General features: G+C 40.5%; 1 protein-coding gene across 2 annotated transcripts in view; it reads left to right on the top strand.

Moving 5' to 3' along the window:
- LOC308058878 (uncharacterized protein) overlaps positions 1-18,729 on the top strand; it is a 75,757-nt gene that overhangs the window by 27,507 nt on the left and 29,521 nt on the right. The gene's annotated exons all lie outside the window — the stretch shown is intronic.

Raw genomic sequence — 18,729 nt, forward strand, 5'->3', positions numbered from 1 at the left:
GAAAAGGGAATCTGGAACCTTGCTGCAGGCAAATACCTTCCCGGAGGCTTAGTCCCAGTAACTGATATTGCAAAACTTCTGAGAGGTCCCAGAGCACAGATTAGGCACAAGTACTTGCTTCAGTGTGAGCTGCTTTGCCTTGCTGGTAATGGCCTGTGCCATTGGGTTGGTATTTTACTGGCAGTTAAACTTGGTTATGGAAATTAATTTAATTTCCTTGTGAGGAGAGCAAAAACCGTGAGCATGGAGTAGGTCACGCGAGAAACCTTCCCCCATCAGGGAAGGAATCGTGCGCTGTACTGTGTCTGCAATGATGTTTCTCTTTGTTATTTTCTGCAGTTCAGTACAATTATTTTTGAAGGAAATACTTCTGAGGGGCAAATGTGAGCTGGAACAATTTAGGAATGCATGCAGACACACTAGAAAAATCACTTGATTACTTAGAGGAATGGAAATAACCATACCAACCAAACTCCTGGAATCCATAGTGGGATAAAAATACACCTAAAGCTCTACTTTCCCAGTTAATAAGATGACAATGACATTACAGGACAGCCTTGTCACAGATAAACTGATAAGTAAATGACAGTCCATACTGGTAAATGAATATTCTTGGCACAAGATGATTTCGATGCAATCCTAGTAAAATCCAAGTAGATAGATGAGGAAGTTAAAGCACAGAACATTGAGTGATGTACTCAAGGTCATTGCGGAAACATTGTCAAAACTGGCAGTCAAATTTAGGAAGACAAGTCCTTCCTAATCATTTCAAACTACTGAGCCATCTCCTCACAGCTAAGAAGCTATAGGTTTCCTCACGACTAGTTACAATGGATTTGAAGATTTTGGTTTTAAAAAACAATGCCAAGACCCGCTGACATGAGACAATTCCTTGTGTATAATGAGGTTATTTCACCCATGCTAACACCTTTCTGAAGCTCAGTTCAATTTTTAAGCAAAAAGTGCCTTTCCAAATAGAAAATTTCAGTGTCTTATTTGGAAAATGAGGATACAAGGTGACGATGTTTCTGAAATAAAACATTTCACTCAAAAAATGTTGAGAAGTGTTGACATTTTTGGCATTACTTCTTCATTTGGGGGGGGGGGGGGCTAAAATCGTCTGTAAGAGTTGATTTGACTTGGCAAATATTCTCACTCCTTAGAAAATCAGTTTTTGCCCAATTTACTGTTCAGTGATACTACTTCCCGCAGATCTATGGTTCAGCCTTATTTAGCATAGTTAACACAACCACAAGTCAACACAAGCTAACCCTTGTGCTTTCATTAAATATGTCTATGTTAAAGACTTAGAGCAAGTGTCTGTGCAAGAGACATTTTCATTAAATTAAAATAAAATGAATTTCTAAATCTCAGGGATGTAGGAACAACTTAAAAATGGGATGCAAGTACATTTGGATCTATAGGCTCTAAAAATCAGAAGGCAAACATGACTATTTGGAAGTCTTACCATTTTTAGCTAGAAAATTAATTTCTGGAAGCCATGAACAATTTTTGTGAAGCTGGGGTTTGCCATCATACAATTGAATGGCTGAGCTGGACTTCCAACTAAGGCATGAACTTAGCAAAAAAATGAGAAGCAATGCAACCCTCATCAAAGGAAATGGATATTTTTCACTGTTTCGGTAGACTTTGTATCAGGACCCCAAAAGTGTTTGTGTGTAAGTTTAAATTATGCATAACAGAGGTTGTAATAAGTTTCCCTGTAAGACGCTTTTAACTAGCTCCACAGGAATGTGAAGATTCCTTCATGTGGTGTCTTTGTACCAGCAAGTATCTGCCCAAAAGCCCATCATGTCCTAGGTGTTTAGTCCTGCAAGCCGTTGCCATCAGATGCACGATGACATGAGAAAGAGTATACCTGATGCATGAAGCTATTACTGATGACTTTTAATATTAGTGTGTCCTGTATGGTCCCTATTGTGTCTTCTATAAATAATTTTCATGGATGCTTTACTAACTTACGTTGTGTAATACACCTTTCGAAGAGAGGCTGTAAGTATAAACACAAACACATACATGTGCACACCCCTGTATTCTTATGTACATATGTTGTTATTATTTTATGGTGGTTTCTTATATGCTCCCCCAGGCACACTAGCTTATTAGTTTGATTTCTGTAGTCCTAAATTCTTAATTTTATGATCTTTGGCCCTTATTCAAAAAGGTACTTAAGAAAAATCTTGAGTAAAGTTTCTGCAGAAATATACTGGATGAGTGTAATTTTTAGGTAAAAGGAAAAGAGGTAGGAAAAAAAGAGACTTAAAAAATAGTACCCCTGTGGCTTATAAAACACTCAATTGTGTACACAAATAACCCTATTTTTTTCAGAGACACCACAGCAGTATAGGCTAGAGCTGCCTGGATGCTGCAATGTAAGGACTTGGAAAAAATTTGGTTATACTCCCCTTGCATCTGACAATGTCTGTAAACTGTTTGTGGCTTGCATTGACATTGGATTTGTTAATGTCTGGGTTTGGGGGTAAGTAACATGTGTAATGCAATATTAATGTAAACAGGTTTTATTCTTTATTATCTATTTGTAACTTTTTTTCTCTCATTAAATTTTGTCATTGAACCAAGGAGAAGAAATGTCTTGAATATTGATCTAAGGTGAGGATCACTCAAAGTAAATGATCCAGGCAAACCACCTCCTGTTTTTCCAGCCTATTTGTAGCAACTTGTAAGACATCAGTAGGAATAAGAGTTGGTTCATAGTCAAAGAAATATGATTGATATATCAGATGCTTTATTTGTAATGAAAATCATAGAATATCTCAAGTTGGAGGGGACCCATCAGGATCATTGAGTGCAACTCCCTGCTCCTTGCAGGACTACCTAAAACTAGATCATATGATCTATTCTGCAAAAGACATGATTTTTGTGACTATTAAAATGTAGGTAGCTGTGGAAATTGTTGTTTGAATAGAAGGTCTTGGCTCAGATCTTCTCCATGCCTCAGAGTGACCAGATCAAGCTGTGAGCTCTGAGGCAAGGACAAATCCCTGTGAAGATCCTGAAAGGCAAATCTCTGTGAACATCCTGAGCAGCAAATTAAGTCCCAGGAAAGCTCACATCCTTCACAGGCAGGCTCAATTTCCAGTTAGGAACAAACTGCAGAGATCCATCCTTTAGATATACTTTGCCAAAATCTGGAAATGTATTAGAGCAAAATTTTCATGAGGACATCACTTCATATCTCTCTAGTCGATCTGTCCCCTAGAGAAAAATAGTGCTCTTCTGCTGAGCACTAACCATTAGTATCTAAATCTACTCCAAGCACTCACTTTAAGGATATATAGTTTATTAGTACAATAAGGAAATGTCTTGCAATCAGAGTAAGGGAAATATTAAAGCAGTGTCATGAGATTCATGGCCATACCAGTCTGTGACTCCTAAACATAATATATCACATCAGGTAGAAAGTGATTTCCACGTTCCTATCATTAGCAGAGTGACATCACATAACAGAGAAAGGGAAAGTCCATCAGCAATGCAGGACACCTACCCTACACCCTCAATGTGACATGTGGCAGCCGACAAAGTCTTGCTCTGTGGAAGAATACAGGTTCCTAAAGAGCATTTAAAGGAGAATTCATGTATTTAGGCAACGTACAGACCTCAGATCCTACGTCTGATCTTACGGTGTTCAATATAGACTGTGAAGTTCCACCGACTCAGGGGAAGGTATAGGTGGGCTCAGCTCAGTTGCCTACACCCAGGCATCGAATACCATCTGAAACATTTCAGTGGATAAAAGAAATGTCTGCACAAGCCCGGCAATCGTGTCTCAGGTCCTATGGCAGACATGCTGTCTCTGGAGAGACAGCTGGAGGCTAGGCCAGATGCCCTGGGACATCTCAAGGTAGCACTATGTATTTACAGGTGGACAATGAACACCTGAATTTCTGCTCCTGTGAATGCAGAGGACTGAAACCACCCTGGCGTGTATCTGCTTCTCTCCGTCTCTCTTCTGACTAAGACTTTGGGATTTTTAGAGATGGGAGCACTCGCCCAGGGTGCTTAGCATAAAATACAGAAGCAGCATTTGGAAGAGGGTCTGGAGTTCTGTCTCTCCGTCCCTCAGGTAGGGAATGCCCAGAGCAGCCGCCTGCATTACCAGATGTCAATTTTTTTGGAGTTCCCACTGCCGTGGTGCCTGGGCAGTGACTGAATGAGTGGAGAGTGCTTAGCCACCAAAACTATCTGCTGCTGGGTGGCTGGAGCACTGTCTTGGGAGACAGAGTCATGGAAGTTTAAGGTGGAATTTGAATGTTTCCTTTGTCCTGGGCTAGTATCCCGGTTCCAGTGATATTGCCAAATTGCTCCTCCGCTTGTACCGCAGCAAGCAGAACTGATGCCTATTGCAGCTTGGAAAGGAATGACAGAGATGGTGTGAGAGCAAAAGTGTAAGGCCTATGAATCCTCACCTGACATAGATGTTTCCCTGGGGCCTTAGCGACCTTAGCCTGAAAAGTCAGAGGTTTTATTAAACACCCTTCCTTCCAGCTTTCCCCATCAGTTAGTTTTGATAACACTGTGGGCCAGATGGCTGCTGAGAATCCCATTTGAAGCAGTCAGATCTTTTCTCTGCATTTCATGGTAAATTTAGGTATGAGCTGCAGATTTTGTTTCACAAACCAAATGTCTGTGCAAGAATATAAGAGCAGCTGTACTGGGTGAGATTGTTGGTCAATGTAGCTCCATAGCAAGGTTCAAAACAAATGGAAAGAGGTTGTTCTTCATGCCATGGTTAGTAGACTTAGTGGGAACCAAAATTTTACATGAGTTTCAGGGGAGACTGAGTAAGTACTCAGAAGACAGATCTATTGGGGTTACCAGGCAGACAAACCACATCAAGCTGACATTCCCTGAACTGAAAACAGTTGGAAGAGCTTGCGGGAAAGGATCACATGTCCTTGGCCCACTCTTACTCTCCTTTAAAGATCTGCTTATGGCCGCTGCTGAAAAAAGGGAGCTCAGATAAGCCCGGGGTGGGTCCTTGAGCAGAAGTGTGAGAGAAGCATCCATACTGGGGGATTTGGTCTCCCAGCCTTCAGCAACGTGCAGCTCAGATGATTCTTGACCTGGGGTGGTTGTGTGACACATGGTACTGGAGTGATGGCAGCTCTGTATGGATGTAGCCTTATGATCTAAAGGCAATCAGTGCAAGTGCAGACTCCGGTTAAAAGGGCAGAAGGAGCCAAGCTACAAGCAACAATTTGATGTGTGTCACTCACAAGGTGAACAGGTCTTTGTTTCTGCATTTCCTGAAAGTAATGGGACTTGAAAAGACTTGTTGACATCTCATTTTGAGACTGCTAATACAAATGATATGTTCACATAAACTAAGGAAGTAAATTTTAAACATGTATGGATAGTATTAGTGTCACCTGTAGTTCTGCTTCACCTCTGCCATTACTAATTTTCTCATAACTAAGATATTTCTGTTCAAGATCTTTCATTCTTGTGAGAAAGGTTGTCTAAATGAGGACAAGTCTTGATATATTGGCACACAGTTGTGGTTACATTAGTTTTGTACCAGCCTTAACCAAGTGAGTGCTAGTTAGTCTCCCTTGGCTGGCTGAAGGCCATCACTGGTACCTAGACAGGAGGAACTCCTGCACTGAACTTCAGCAAAAGTTGAGCTGTAGGAATCTGTGCTGGATACAAGATTGCATTGCTTGTTCTCCTATTTCATGCTTTAAACTGTGTCAGTTTCTAGTTTCAGTTGTCAATTTTAATAACCTTTGTAAATGAGGCAAATTATAAAGTAAATTGCCACAATTAAAAGACAAAGATATTTGTAGGTAAGGCATTAAATCAGGTTCAGGAATGTAAATTGAATGTTGAGCTCTACCAAGGGCTTTCAGTGTAATTTGAGGCTTTGGTTTCACATTTGCAAGATTGGAATGCATTTGTCCCATCCATTTTTGATTGTAAATTCTTTGAGATTTTATCCAACACCAGGCACATTTCCAGTTTTCCTCTGAAGCTCTTTACAGCAATGCAAATAAATAAACCTGATTCTTCAGGAACAGCCAAAACCTCTTGAAATAAACAAGGTTTTTTGTCAGAAACTAGAAGGAGCTCTTGAATTAAGTGTTTGTGTTGCAGCAGGAGTTCCAACTCTAAAATATTCCAGACTCACTGGTCCTGTGGCATTCTTTCCCTGCCTTCCTCAGTCAGTATTGAAAACAGGCACTATGTTCTTCAGTCATTTCTTCATTGGCGTTGTTTCTGGTATGGCCTTGGGGACCAGGGTTTGGATGGGACATAATGTCTTTTTAGCATGGGAGATTTTCAGAGCAGATTTCGAAAGTCATAAAATCTCCATGACTTTTCTGATTTTCTGGCTTTTACTTCTTTATTAGAACAAAACTCAGAGCACAAAAACCTATCTGTGACTGCACTGTTGTCACAAAGAAATTGATACCTGCATTGAGAAGAGATGGGGTGAAGTTTATTTTTTGCTGTGGCAGGAGAATTAAAGATTATTATTTTTCCCTGACAAATTCTGAGGGATTAAAACGCATCTTGATTTTGTAGAAGTGCACCAAAAATGGCTGCTTATGCTTGAATTTGTCGCAGTCCAGCAATGGGTGGGGATGCTTTGAAGAAAGTGCAGCATGCCCGTGGAGCCTGGGGGCTGCTTTCCATTAGTTTCCACCTCCAGAGGTCTGTGATCTGCTAGAAGTCTGTGGTCTGCAAAACATTAGGTACCAGCCATGACTTCCACCTTCAATAATTATAGTTTGAGAATGTCTGTATCCATGAGAGACTGGATCTCCCTCATCAAGACAGATCAGACTTCAATTTTTCCCCCTAGCTGCTGTAGTCCCAGGCCTGCACCAGCCAGGGCCTACAATTTTTGGTCAGAAGAGCAGCAGAGGGGCTTACTGCAGGTGTAAACATGCACAATCAACTTTTGATTAGCTGTGTGAAGATTATTTGAGTTGTGGATTAACCACTTCCCCCTGCCACCTAATTTTCATTATGTTTACTGCCTCATTCTTCATAGCAACTTTTGCAAAGTTAAATATATTTGCTCTGTTCTTACAACCTAATTTACATCTGTTTTCTATTACCCATGTTCTTACTTTAGCTGGGTTATTCTGTCTCCAGCCTCCCCCATTGCCCTGGCTGATTGGATGTTCAATATAATGAAAATAATAGTGAAAAAGTGCAGTGTAATCAATACAAGGTGATAAGAGCATACAAATGAACATTAGGTTGGTCCATAGAAATACAATTCTTGTACTGTTACAGCAGTTAAAACTGAAATTATCTAGTAAGGTGTCTTAAACTATAAGCTGATAGCAGAAGGGTGTGTGTTGCAGAGTTACCATCTTCACTAGTTAAAGCAAGGCGCTGAGAATGGGCGGACTCAAGCCAGTCCTCTGCTCTGTCACGAGCTGGGCAAAGAGATGGAGAGAGATGTATGTATGCACAAGTGTGTGCTTATGCTGGAGGGCTTTTGGTTTCCTTCATTGTATGTGGGTAGGCAGGCGCCTTTGTGGGGTGCCACAGGCTTCCCTGACATGGGTCCCCAAAAGCACTACAGTAGTCATCATCTGTATATATAAAAGGTGTGTTTGTTCAGGGTGTGGTTTTGCTGCGATTGTCTTGCCATCTATGAAGTGGAGACAATCCAGTTACTCCATTGTGGAAGGTTTTAGGATCCTTGCTAAGTGCTGTTCTCAAAGCATAGAGAGGTGCTGGGCTGCCCACGCTCCAGGGCTGTGGTCCCTCCTGCCTGCTTGTTGTGTCCTCTCAGTCAGTGGTCTGTCTCTGTCCATCTGTTGTCTCCTGATGGCAGCTAAGGCAGGCCTGTCTCTTCCTCTTCTCTTTCCTGTGCCTAGCACAGGAGGTTCTTGGTCCGGACTGCTGCTCTTGTAGCAGTAACCGTATGATAATGCAGGTCTAGAAACAACAGCGTAAAAAAAATTGCCTCTCCTTTTGCCCTCGCTTTTCTCCTCTGTAAACCTGAGCTACAGCCTCATTTAGATGAATGGTCATCCCTTGGTGTTTGATTTTTTGGTCATGCCTTTCTTCCTAAAAGATAAGAAATTTGTAAGTGGAAGCGCTGTCAAACTTCAGTACATGTGCTAATTCTGAATATTTTGGTCTCTTGTTTGTAATTCCCTGTGTTTCAGATCTCAATTAGCTGTCTTTCAGAGCCAGCATTGTTAATTCATACCAAGATATTGCTTCTCTTATTTCTTTACAGATTAGCTAATGTAGCTTAATTTCAGCGAGGGGTATGCATATTAAATGGCCTGCTGCAATCAAAATGCTTTTTAGTTTTGAAGTTTCTTTAATGCTGTTACAAATGTGTTCTTTGTGATAACATGTATTTATACTATTGAGAATCCCTTCCTGTAGATAATTTCATTTGTGCAAATTACAAAAATGCAAATAGAAATAAATTAGGGAGCACTGTCTTTCCTCATCATTTGTGAAAGCCAGAAAATTTACTTGTTACAGCCATAAAAAGAGAATTCACTGGAGAACTGGGTGGCTTGGGAGGTGGATAATGGATAATGGACTATGGCAGGATTTCACGACCAGGACATCTGCACAAGTCCAACCCAAAGGTCTAGTCTAACAAATATTAGTATCTCTCCCACAGCAATCCACAAAAGTGAACAATACATCAGAACATGCAAGAGATGGATCACAAGATAGCTGGAAAAGACAGAGTAACTATCTGCCTTAAAAAAACCGAACAACATAACAACCAAAATGGCAGCATTTCTGAAAGACTGCCTTATTGGTGCAGGCTAGACATAACTTTTTGATGTCTGCTTTTTCTTACACATACACTTTGTACATGAGCTATGGTTACACTGGCACAGCGCTGCAGGCAGAACATGACTGTAAGAGCCATGAGACTTTTCTGGTCCAGAAGGGTTGGTTAAATCTGTGGTGTTGTAGGCATAGGAACAGCTGCTACTTGAGTGCAAATCTGGAAATACAAACACTTGTTTCCCTGGGCACATAGAGCTATATCCATGGGAGAAGGATGCAGGGGGTCTCTGTTGCAGGACAAGGACACAGCCACAGGACTGTGCATCCTTCATTCCCTAAGTTTTACCCATCTCTGTTTCTGGACACCAGAAGGAACTAAAGACCAATACACGGTATCTGTGTCCACACTCCTCACTTTCAGTCAGCATCTGACCCCACAGATCTTGTCCATTTTTCTCTCAGACCCACCCATGACTGTTTGCTCAGGCTAAGTCCGCTATTTCTTTGCGGTTTTCTGTCTCCTTCTCCTTGGTTTATTTTATGGCTCTTTTTCATACTGTACCGTCCTTCAGAAAAATAAGAGACAGCAGAATACTCCAGCCTATGTGCTTTGGTTGGTGACATAAGAAAATTGAAAACCACCGTTTTCTTCAATGTACTTTAAAGGAATTCATTAGTTTTTTACAATAATCTCAAATGCAATCCAGAATGTGTTGCGGGTTTGTTTTTTGTTCTATTTATTTGTTTTGGTTTTGGTTTTTTTTTTTGTTTTGTTTTTTTTTGTTTTGGTGGGGGATAGAATTTTGCTCTTTGATGTTTAAATCTGGTGTTTCTCTGAACAGACTGGGCAGTACTTCAGCCTAACTGTTCAGTGCCACTGCACTCATTTTGACTGGCTCTGTCAATACCAGATTGACTCTAACAATCCTTTAATCAAATGTTTTATGGGCAGTTTTATGTTAGAATGGGGTGAACACTGAGACTTGTGGCTCTTAAACAGGCCTGTGGATTCTTAATCATGCTTAAACCACATCTCATATTCAGCTAGTGATGAATTAGTCCTTTTCTTCCATTAACTTATGTTCTCTGAACATCTGGAAGTTCCTTCGACTTTATTGCTAAATCTATTTCCAAGTTAATGTTTGGCTTTATGCATTCTTATGTCAGTGACATCCCAGTAAAATGCATTCCTATAAAAGAGTAAAATAGCACCAGCTAGTCCCTAATTTGATGTGTTAGGGACTTGCATGTTTGCCTTTGCATCATGATAGAGGGCTCTGGCTTTTCTCTAACTTTCAACTTGTGTTTTTTACCTTCCACTGTTCAGGAGGTAGGATAAGTTTAGGTGGGCTATGCATCTTCTGAGATGATAGTTTTTTAGGGGCCTTCTGTTTTCAATGTATGCTGGAGGATCAAGTCCACAATGTGTGTCTTTGTCTTCTATTGTTATGGTGATATCCCTTGAAATTGTTCTTGGACGTTTTGGCTGTTTTAGAAAGCTGGTCAAGAGAAATTCAATGTCGGGTATCTGCAGTCTGTAGGCTGGTCTCCAGTATTTTGGGATGCAAGTTGAGTAGTTGCCACTAGATGACAGTATAATCTACTGATAGGGTACCTAAATCAGCATTTCAATACATTATAATATTGAACTTGGTCTTTGCACTGGTAGTTTGTTACACTTATTTCTCTGGATCCAGACAGAGCCCTCTGGGCTTCAGAGAAAAAATGCAATGATCTGCTTTACTTTTTTCCACTCTAAATCCTTTTACCTGGAAGGGCAAAAATATTGTCCGCAAGTCCCAGGCAAGTGGTAGAGGAAAAAACTTGCAAGAAACAAAGATTCCTAATTACTTTGATATATGTCATCTCTGAATCTCTCCCTGAGCTCCCATTAATGCTGCCTGCCATTTCGAGTAGTTATTTGGACTGTATGTTTGTCCTTCTGGCTTGATGGGGCTTTTCTTAGATATCAGCGTCTGCAGGAGAGGAAAAAGTGGTGTATCAGGTCCCTTTTCACTCAATGCATTACACATAAGCATCACGCCAACGAAACACTGGCAGACTGGTGTAAAAAGTGACTAAAAGTATCCTAATGTTTTTAACCTAACCTGAGATGTATGTTCACTCTTACGTATATATTATAACTTGTTTCTCAAAGAATTAAGAAAAAGTGTTTAGTGTGAACTTTGGGCTTCTTGGATAAACAGAAGCAATCATGTTCCTTTTATTCACCTCGCACTTTCCTCTGCCTTGTGATCTGCAAAAATTTTGAATAACTGTAATATAAAAAAGCCGGTAATTACAGAAGACTTTTTGCACCCTTTCGATATTTATGTTCATATTTCTCAATTTCAGCTTTGAAATTGCATTGTTTTATCCAAAACATACTGAGAAGAGACTTAATGCAATGAATAGAAGGGTGCTTGAACGGCAGAAGCAGCCTCGCTGTTACAGCTCTGGTTGGGACAGACACCTGTAGGTTAGTTTACCTTCTGCTATACAGCTTTTGTAGAAAACATTATTTCAAAGTCCAGAGGGGTTTAGGACTTGCTTAATTACTGCACTTTTGTTTATAGCTCACATTTGTTTCTAGGCTGCTCAGCACTGTGAAAAAATGAAACTGTCACAAGAGTCACCCATCACACAGATTTTTGCTGTATCATGAAAAGAAACAAAGACTCTAAGCCACAAAATACTACAAAATAGACCCAAGAGATTTTTTTTTTCTACTTTATAATCTCATGTTTGTACAGGAGTTGTGGGATGAAGAAAGGTGAATAGCTGAGAAGCGTCAAATGAAAATCCTCCGAGGGGGATGAGAGTTAGCAGTACAATAAACCAGGCTAGGCAGCCTTCAGGAAGAACTTCAGTTTTCTAACATGGTCTTTTGGATGTCTACTTTTGGCTTCGGAAGGCCACCTTTAAAATTTGCCAGATCATATGATATTGACAAAGGCAGCCTCCTGTAAGACAGTTTTCTGATCAGAGTCCTAGCATAGCAATGGCACTGAACACTGACACCAATATCCATTGCTAAATAAGTTCTTGTGAGACCTAAATGTTTTTAACCTGACAGTCATGTGAATTTCTTTTCCTTGTACTATTGTCCCGGCAGAAGTTGCAGCTCTGAAAATATCCATGCTACAAATGTATGTAATTAGTACTACGGGAAATAATCAATATGTGGCCATAAAGCTGAATGGAAATGGAAAAATGAATTCACTGGACGAGACTAAGCTGTGATAAGAATGGACCCGCTGACTCTCTGTTTTTATAGGTTGAGTTTGCTTTCTGTTACGGATCTGTATTTGGCTGAGCAGAGCGATCCTTCAAATAAATCACTTGAAATAAAAGTAATCAGAGCGGGCATGCAGCGGTGTTTCAGAGCCTGTGTCAGAGAAGATGCAACAGTGATTTTTTTAAACCTCTTTTCAACAGGGAAATGCCTTCCTGCTAATTCTGTCTTCAACAAGAAGCTGTTAATGCGGACAGCAACCGTAGCCTGTGTTCTGCTGTTTGTCTGTGTGTTGATTTTAAACCAACTTCAGCAGGAGGGATTTGGAAAATGTCTTGTGGCATGTCTGTATGTGCAGGTCAGGGGGAGGAAGTGCTCTGTGCATTCTTACGTTTAAAATCAAGTTACTGAAATAACTTTGACTGTGTATGAGACTGAGGGGAAGTGAAATGCAAGTATTTGCATTTAAAAAGTTTTCTTTCAGAATGGGAAAAAAAGGAAAGGTCCATATTTCTTCTCTTGGGGTGATTCCCAGGCTTGCCTGTTGTCTTCTGCTGAGATGCCACAAGCAGTCTGTATGCCATGTCTGCAAGGGGCTGAAACAGGGCAGAGAGGATTTCCGCAGCATTGTGTGCAGTGAATCTGCCTCACCCTGGGTGCTCAAACAATAATTAGAAGAACATTTTCCTTTGAAAATCTCTAAAATTCTGGCTTAAGACATATAGTAACTACGGCAAAAGGAAAGCATTTTAAAGCCCGAAGGCCACACACAGCAGTGGTAGGAAGGGGTGGGCCTTAGTCTCTGAAGGTCTACTTGTCACAGTGCTGGGGGTGCTGGGCTTTTCTTCTGTGTGAGCTGCAGTAAAATACTGTTGCTCAGGCAGAAGAAGAAAGATGTTGACTGCACTAGAAGAGGGGTCTGAGCATGGCTTGTGCTTTCTGGAATGCCACAGTACCAAGGATTTTTATAACTCTTAAAAAGGACTAGTATTCAGTAAGAAGCAGTGGGGACTTACGACAAGAACTGAGACAAGAACTAGTAAAGGGTTTGACATGTTTCACAGTGTGTCCCCTTGTGCATGCATGGGGAGAGTGGAAGTGCTACTATTATTTATTTCCATGAACAGTGATTTTCTTGATAGCACTCCTGTAGGTATTTCATATACCTGTCCACACAACTCACCTGCTATTCCTGCAGGAAAATGCGACAAGCATGGCAACATTACAAGAAAGATGAGTGAGAGCAGGATGGGAATCAGGCCAGCTAAAAGTTTTCCTGTGTGCATTCAAGTACGTTTGTTTGCATGTGTGCATGCCACCCAGCCTACTGAAGCGATCTGCCCAGCTCTGGTGCGTGTGCCTATGGAACATTTTCCTCAGCTTTGTCTTAAACCTACACACAAAATCTAAAGGGAAAAAAGCAAATTCTCACCCCAAGTGCTGTTTCTGGGGCTCTTGCTGGTGGAGAGCACAGTCACATGGCCTTGACAAGCCAAGCATGCAGGTGGGTTGGAGATGGTTGAATATCCCCATAGTGCTGGGTGTCTCATCCTGTTTTCTTGGTGAATTCAGAATCAAGCGTATGGATCTAGGAGGTGCACATACGCACCTCATGTTGACAGGAACACAAACCCCATTTGGAGAAAGCACTTGAAGAAAGGGCTTGTTTTAATGATAAGCTGTACTGTCTGTTAGTTCCTGTAACAATGCTATGGGTCAGAATTAGAAGCACCTTTCACACTCTCCACTGCCTCTGCATTGAACTGACAAGGCAGAGGTAATTCTTGAAACAAACAAGCAAAAATCAGGCAAAGAAGTTCTCACCCTAAATTAAAAAAAAACAAGAGACAGAAAAAAACAGGTGAGCAGGTTTCTCAACTCATCAAACTCTCCCCTTGAGAGGGGTTCCCTTGAAATCCTGCTTTTGTGGATAGCATATATTGCCTGAAAAGCCCGACCTTCCTGTGCTTTGTACATGATGCACGTCTTTATATTCAGGTAGCGGGGACATAGCACAGGTTTTTCTGATCTGGAAACACTTTCTACCTCTGCTTTGCCTTCACTTGCATGCAGATAAGTCCTTACAATGACAGGGAGCTGAGGAGACACCCCACTATTTCCAGGTCTCCATCTTGTTAACCTTGACCTTACTCTTCCAGATAGTTGAATCAAAATATATGTTGCCATCCAAATGAAACCCTGACACTTTCCAAAGACTATTCAAGTATGGACTGAAACGCTGCTACTTTTAAATGTATGGGTAAGATATCTTTAACTGCTTCTTATTGCAGAGACCAGAGACTCTGTTAGGCATTCCTCATTCTGGAGGTACACCAGAGAGGTGCCAAACTCCCCTTATTTTTACCATGTTGCTCTGAGACTTCTGCCTTAGGGTCCAAGCCCTACTGGATCAACCGAATACATGTGGGCTGTAAATGCTGGAATCAAAAGCCACACACAGGCTCATGGGACAGGCACAAGATCTCCCTGTTTCTGACATCTGATGAGAAAAAGGGTAGAAGTTACAGCATTGCAGAATGAATGAAAAGCCACAGGGTGTTATTACTGGTCAATGTAATAGGAGCAATTGGGGATGGTGGAGACTGCTGTGGGAAGTGAGAATTTCCCTAGTTTCAGATTATAAAAAACACATAAAACAGCATAGCTGTTTCAGTAATGTTGCACTGCATTAATGTCTTCCTATTTATAGCCTCAGTTTAATGGCAACAAAGTCCCCACTTTCTCCCCCAAAAATATTCCCTGGAGAACTATCTAATCTAGCTTTAAATAACTCAAGTAACAGTGCTTCCATCATTTACCTTTGGATATGATTATTTGGCCTAATAGTAATAATTGTGAGAATTCTGTAGGGTTTAGTTAATGATGATGTTTGCAGACTGAATTCTGCCATTCTGTTTATAAGGAGTTGGCCATAAATTAAAGCATTCAATGTTTTCCTGAGGTTTGAATGCACCAATTCAGGTGCCTCACAGCTTATTTCTAACGGGAGGTTAGATGCTTAAATAGCTTTAATAACCTGTCTCTAAATGAATATTCACAGCTAGCTAGCCCTTCTTCTACTACCCTGCCCTGGTACAATACTGTATGGGATTATGCTACTTGCCCAATGGCCTTCTATCAGATTTTTTTTTTGCGGATGACCAATGGTAGTGGAGATTATACTTACTATTTATGTCCTGGTAAGGCAAAAGTCCATAGGAAGAATAGATATTTTTTCCTTTTTTGTAGCTCTGTTGCTTTATTTGAGGTTGCATGAGCAGGAATTAGACTCATACTCAGTATTATGGTGGTGAAACACTAATGGCTGGGCCTCTGGGTCAGATGTTGAGTTCTTCAAAAGAAGTGCTAAATGGACACCCCCTTCTCTTTGTAGTAATGATGGCTGTTTTAACCAGTGATTTCAAACTTTTTGGAACACGTTCCACTGTCAGTCCTAAAACAGCACAAAGACCACCTGCATTCCTCACAGCTAAATGCCTGTACGCAGACTTTTCATTGAAAATAGCAACTTGCTGATACAATCCCATCAGCTGGCTAAACACCAGCTACCACAGTCTTTTTTCTCAGTCTGCAACTGAGGAACAAAATGTCCGTATTACAGGCAGAATTTCTCTGGTTTAAAATCAAAAAAGATTAGGATGTCTCCTTTACTAAGGCCAAAACTCGCTGTTAATCAAATAGGATTTTCTTATCCCAATGAGTGGGATTTGGGATGCTCAGAAGGATGAGGCTCCGTGACTGATTTCAGGAAAGGGCTTACATAGGTAGGAAGGATAGCACAATTTACCTGTCACCTGGACAGGATGGTTCCTTCCCATTGGAGCTGCAGTTCTTTAGGAGTTTCATGGCAGAGTTCATGAAAAAGCAGAGACTTTTGAATTGAGCCCAAACTGAGAAACAGAGGAGTTTTGGCCAAGGGCCAGTGTTTTCAGAATTGTTGATCAAAGATAAGTTTTATCACAGTCAGGCTTAAAAAAATACTGACATCTCAGAGAAAAAATGAGCTAAAACAGATGGAATTTGAGCCCTTACAGTTTGAGCTGAGCTGGCTTTTCTTTCTTCTTCCCCTTTTTTTTTTTCTTTTTGCCCTGTGATCATAAACATAAAAAGATGGAGGTAATACAGGTGTAAAATTTATTATAACTTCCAAACTCTTGAGGGTCTTTAGAGAGCAAAGTGCATACAAAACCTGCATTTGACCTTAACCATTACTTGTTCCTGTGGTGATTGGGAATGATTAAGCTTTTTTTAATGTACTGGAAGCTGGGGTCATGCTCCACTTCTCCTAAAGCTCTTTAAAGGACAAGCTGCTATAATTACTATAATAAATGTAATAACCTACAGAAAAGTGCAACACACAGTAGACTTGCTACTCACAAAACCACTTGAGTTCTGCTCTGGGCATGCATTCTGGTTGTCACTGGCTTAAATGTTGTAGTGAGTGTGGCAGCTATTAGGAAAGCAGAGAGAATATGTGGGAAAATGTAGACATCGCTGTTAACTACATCAGGCTTTTGGCCTAGTCAATTTTTGGCAAATCTTTCTCCATTAATTTTGAGGCCATAGAGTCACACATTAAAGCCATGGACAGATTGAGGTCAGGAAGGACCTCTGAGGGACGTGTGGTCCAACCCCATGCCCCAAGCAGGCCTAACTTCCAAATGAGATCAGGCCGCTCAGGACCTTTCCAGCCGTGTTTTGAACGCCTCCAAGGATGGAGAGATTGCACAGCCTCTCTGTGCAGCCTGTTCCCATTCATAACCACTCTCACTATGGAATATTTTCCCCTTAAGTGCAATCAGAATTTTTGTAATCCTACTTACCACTTTCTCCCTTAAAACCCCTCCTCAATTTTTGAAAATGCAGTCCACTTCAGATTTCTCAAGCTACCATTCTTTTATAAAAGGGGTGTCATCCAGTGAGGAGAGAAGCAGCGTGCCAAGTGACATATATAACCACTCACACGACCTGGGGTTTGAATTCTAAATGGCAAAAGCCCTGTGGAACAGTCATTATGAATATTGGTGGAAAATCCGTAAACCCAAATATATTCATAAAAGCAATCAGTCGAACAATTACAAAGAGCATACACACTTAGAAAAAAAAATTGTCTTGCTCCATGTGTGGGGAATTTGTGAAGGAGAAAAGAAAAACCCCCAGCAGAGGAGTCCATTGTTTGCAGCCTGTTCTGATTAGGAGCCAGCACACTGGAGCCAGTGGGAGCCACATACAGGTTCTAGAAGGGATAGATGTGACTCTGAAACACAAGACTTTACATTGAAAACTTTTGGATTTTTTGCTTTTTATTTGGTGATTTTATTTTGATTCATATTTAACTCTTTGAAGAACCAACTCTTTAGTCAGCTGTTTCTGCAGTAGTTATGCTAGCCTGTGTTCCTTTTTGCTGTGACACTTTCAGAAATAATGTTGCTTGCACTAGCACAAGGAAAAGAGTGAGGTTCTGGCCAATCAGTGGCAAATGAAGAGACAGCATCTTGCAAGAGGAATTGTGCAAGGGCAAAGTGATCTTATAGATGGATGACTGCAGAATAAAAGCTACATAGATGACATACTGTAAGTAATGCTGGAAAAAAGTCAATGGATTTACTGTCAAAACCAAGAGAGACAAGAGTGTGAAATTTTATCCCTTTCTGTTTCAACTGGTAGGAAAAAAAAAATCGTTTTCCAGTGCAGGTATTGTGAATCATGATAAGCAAAATGAATTTGAAAAGTATTTTAAAATACATGGGCCTGACTAGCATCATAGTTTAAAACACATCTTTATTTTCACTGTAACTTAACTCAAATTCTGATGTGCTTTTTTTTGAAATTCATTATGTCAACATAAGTAGGTGCAGCTTATCATCACTTGGACGGTTGTTATTTTTCAGCTGTTTAATTCATTGACTCACATCCGGCAATAATTCATGCAAAATGGGCTCTGAACTCCTTTGCAATATGCAGATTTGTGTGCAAATGAGCGTTACCTATGGTGTTCACACTGAAGCGTTTTTCTTTGATGTACATTTCTGACATTCTGAGATTGTAAAGAAGAAAATAACTTTAAAAATTTTAAGAAACCTTAATTGAAGTTAACATAAAAGAAGATACATGGTGTTAATTGGTCTGTTTCAGGCATAATTTGTGCCTTTGAGACCATGTCCCTTACCCCCCGCCAAAGTGTCAAGACTCACATCTTTAATTCAACAATCTTTGTATTAATTACCTCTGGATAAGGTAAGCTTTGATTGGGAGTCCTTTATTGTAAAATTACAGTACATTGCCTGCTTTAAGATAAATAAATCAGGGTTGAACTTGAAAAAAAAACCTCCATCCAACTGTGAACGGGAAAGTGCATTTGAGTATCAAATGCTAGATGAAAGAACAGTTTTTATCAGAGTTCCTTAATAGGGGGAAAGTGTTTTCTTTTGGTTCCTTTTTTTCCATTGCTTTTGCACATTGAAAAATAATACCTTCATCAAGAGAACTCACGTTCTAGAGTTGCCAACATTTCCATCCCAAGAGGCCACTTTCTGCCTCATGGGAACTCAGCATTCTTCTCTGAGAGTAATTCCCCAGTATCTGGTCCATTTGTCACAGAGCAATCAGTGAGCTAGGAATGCCCTTCTCCCTCACCCCCATCCCCAGTTCTTAATTACCTCTAGTTGACTGTCCAGTAAGACCAAATTTGATTTTGTTTTCAG

This window comes from Falco punctatus (assembly GCF_963210335.1).
Source record: "Falco punctatus genome assembly, chromosome: 2".
Classification (NCBI taxonomy): Eukaryota; Metazoa; Chordata; class Aves; order Falconiformes; family Falconidae; genus Falco; species Falco punctatus.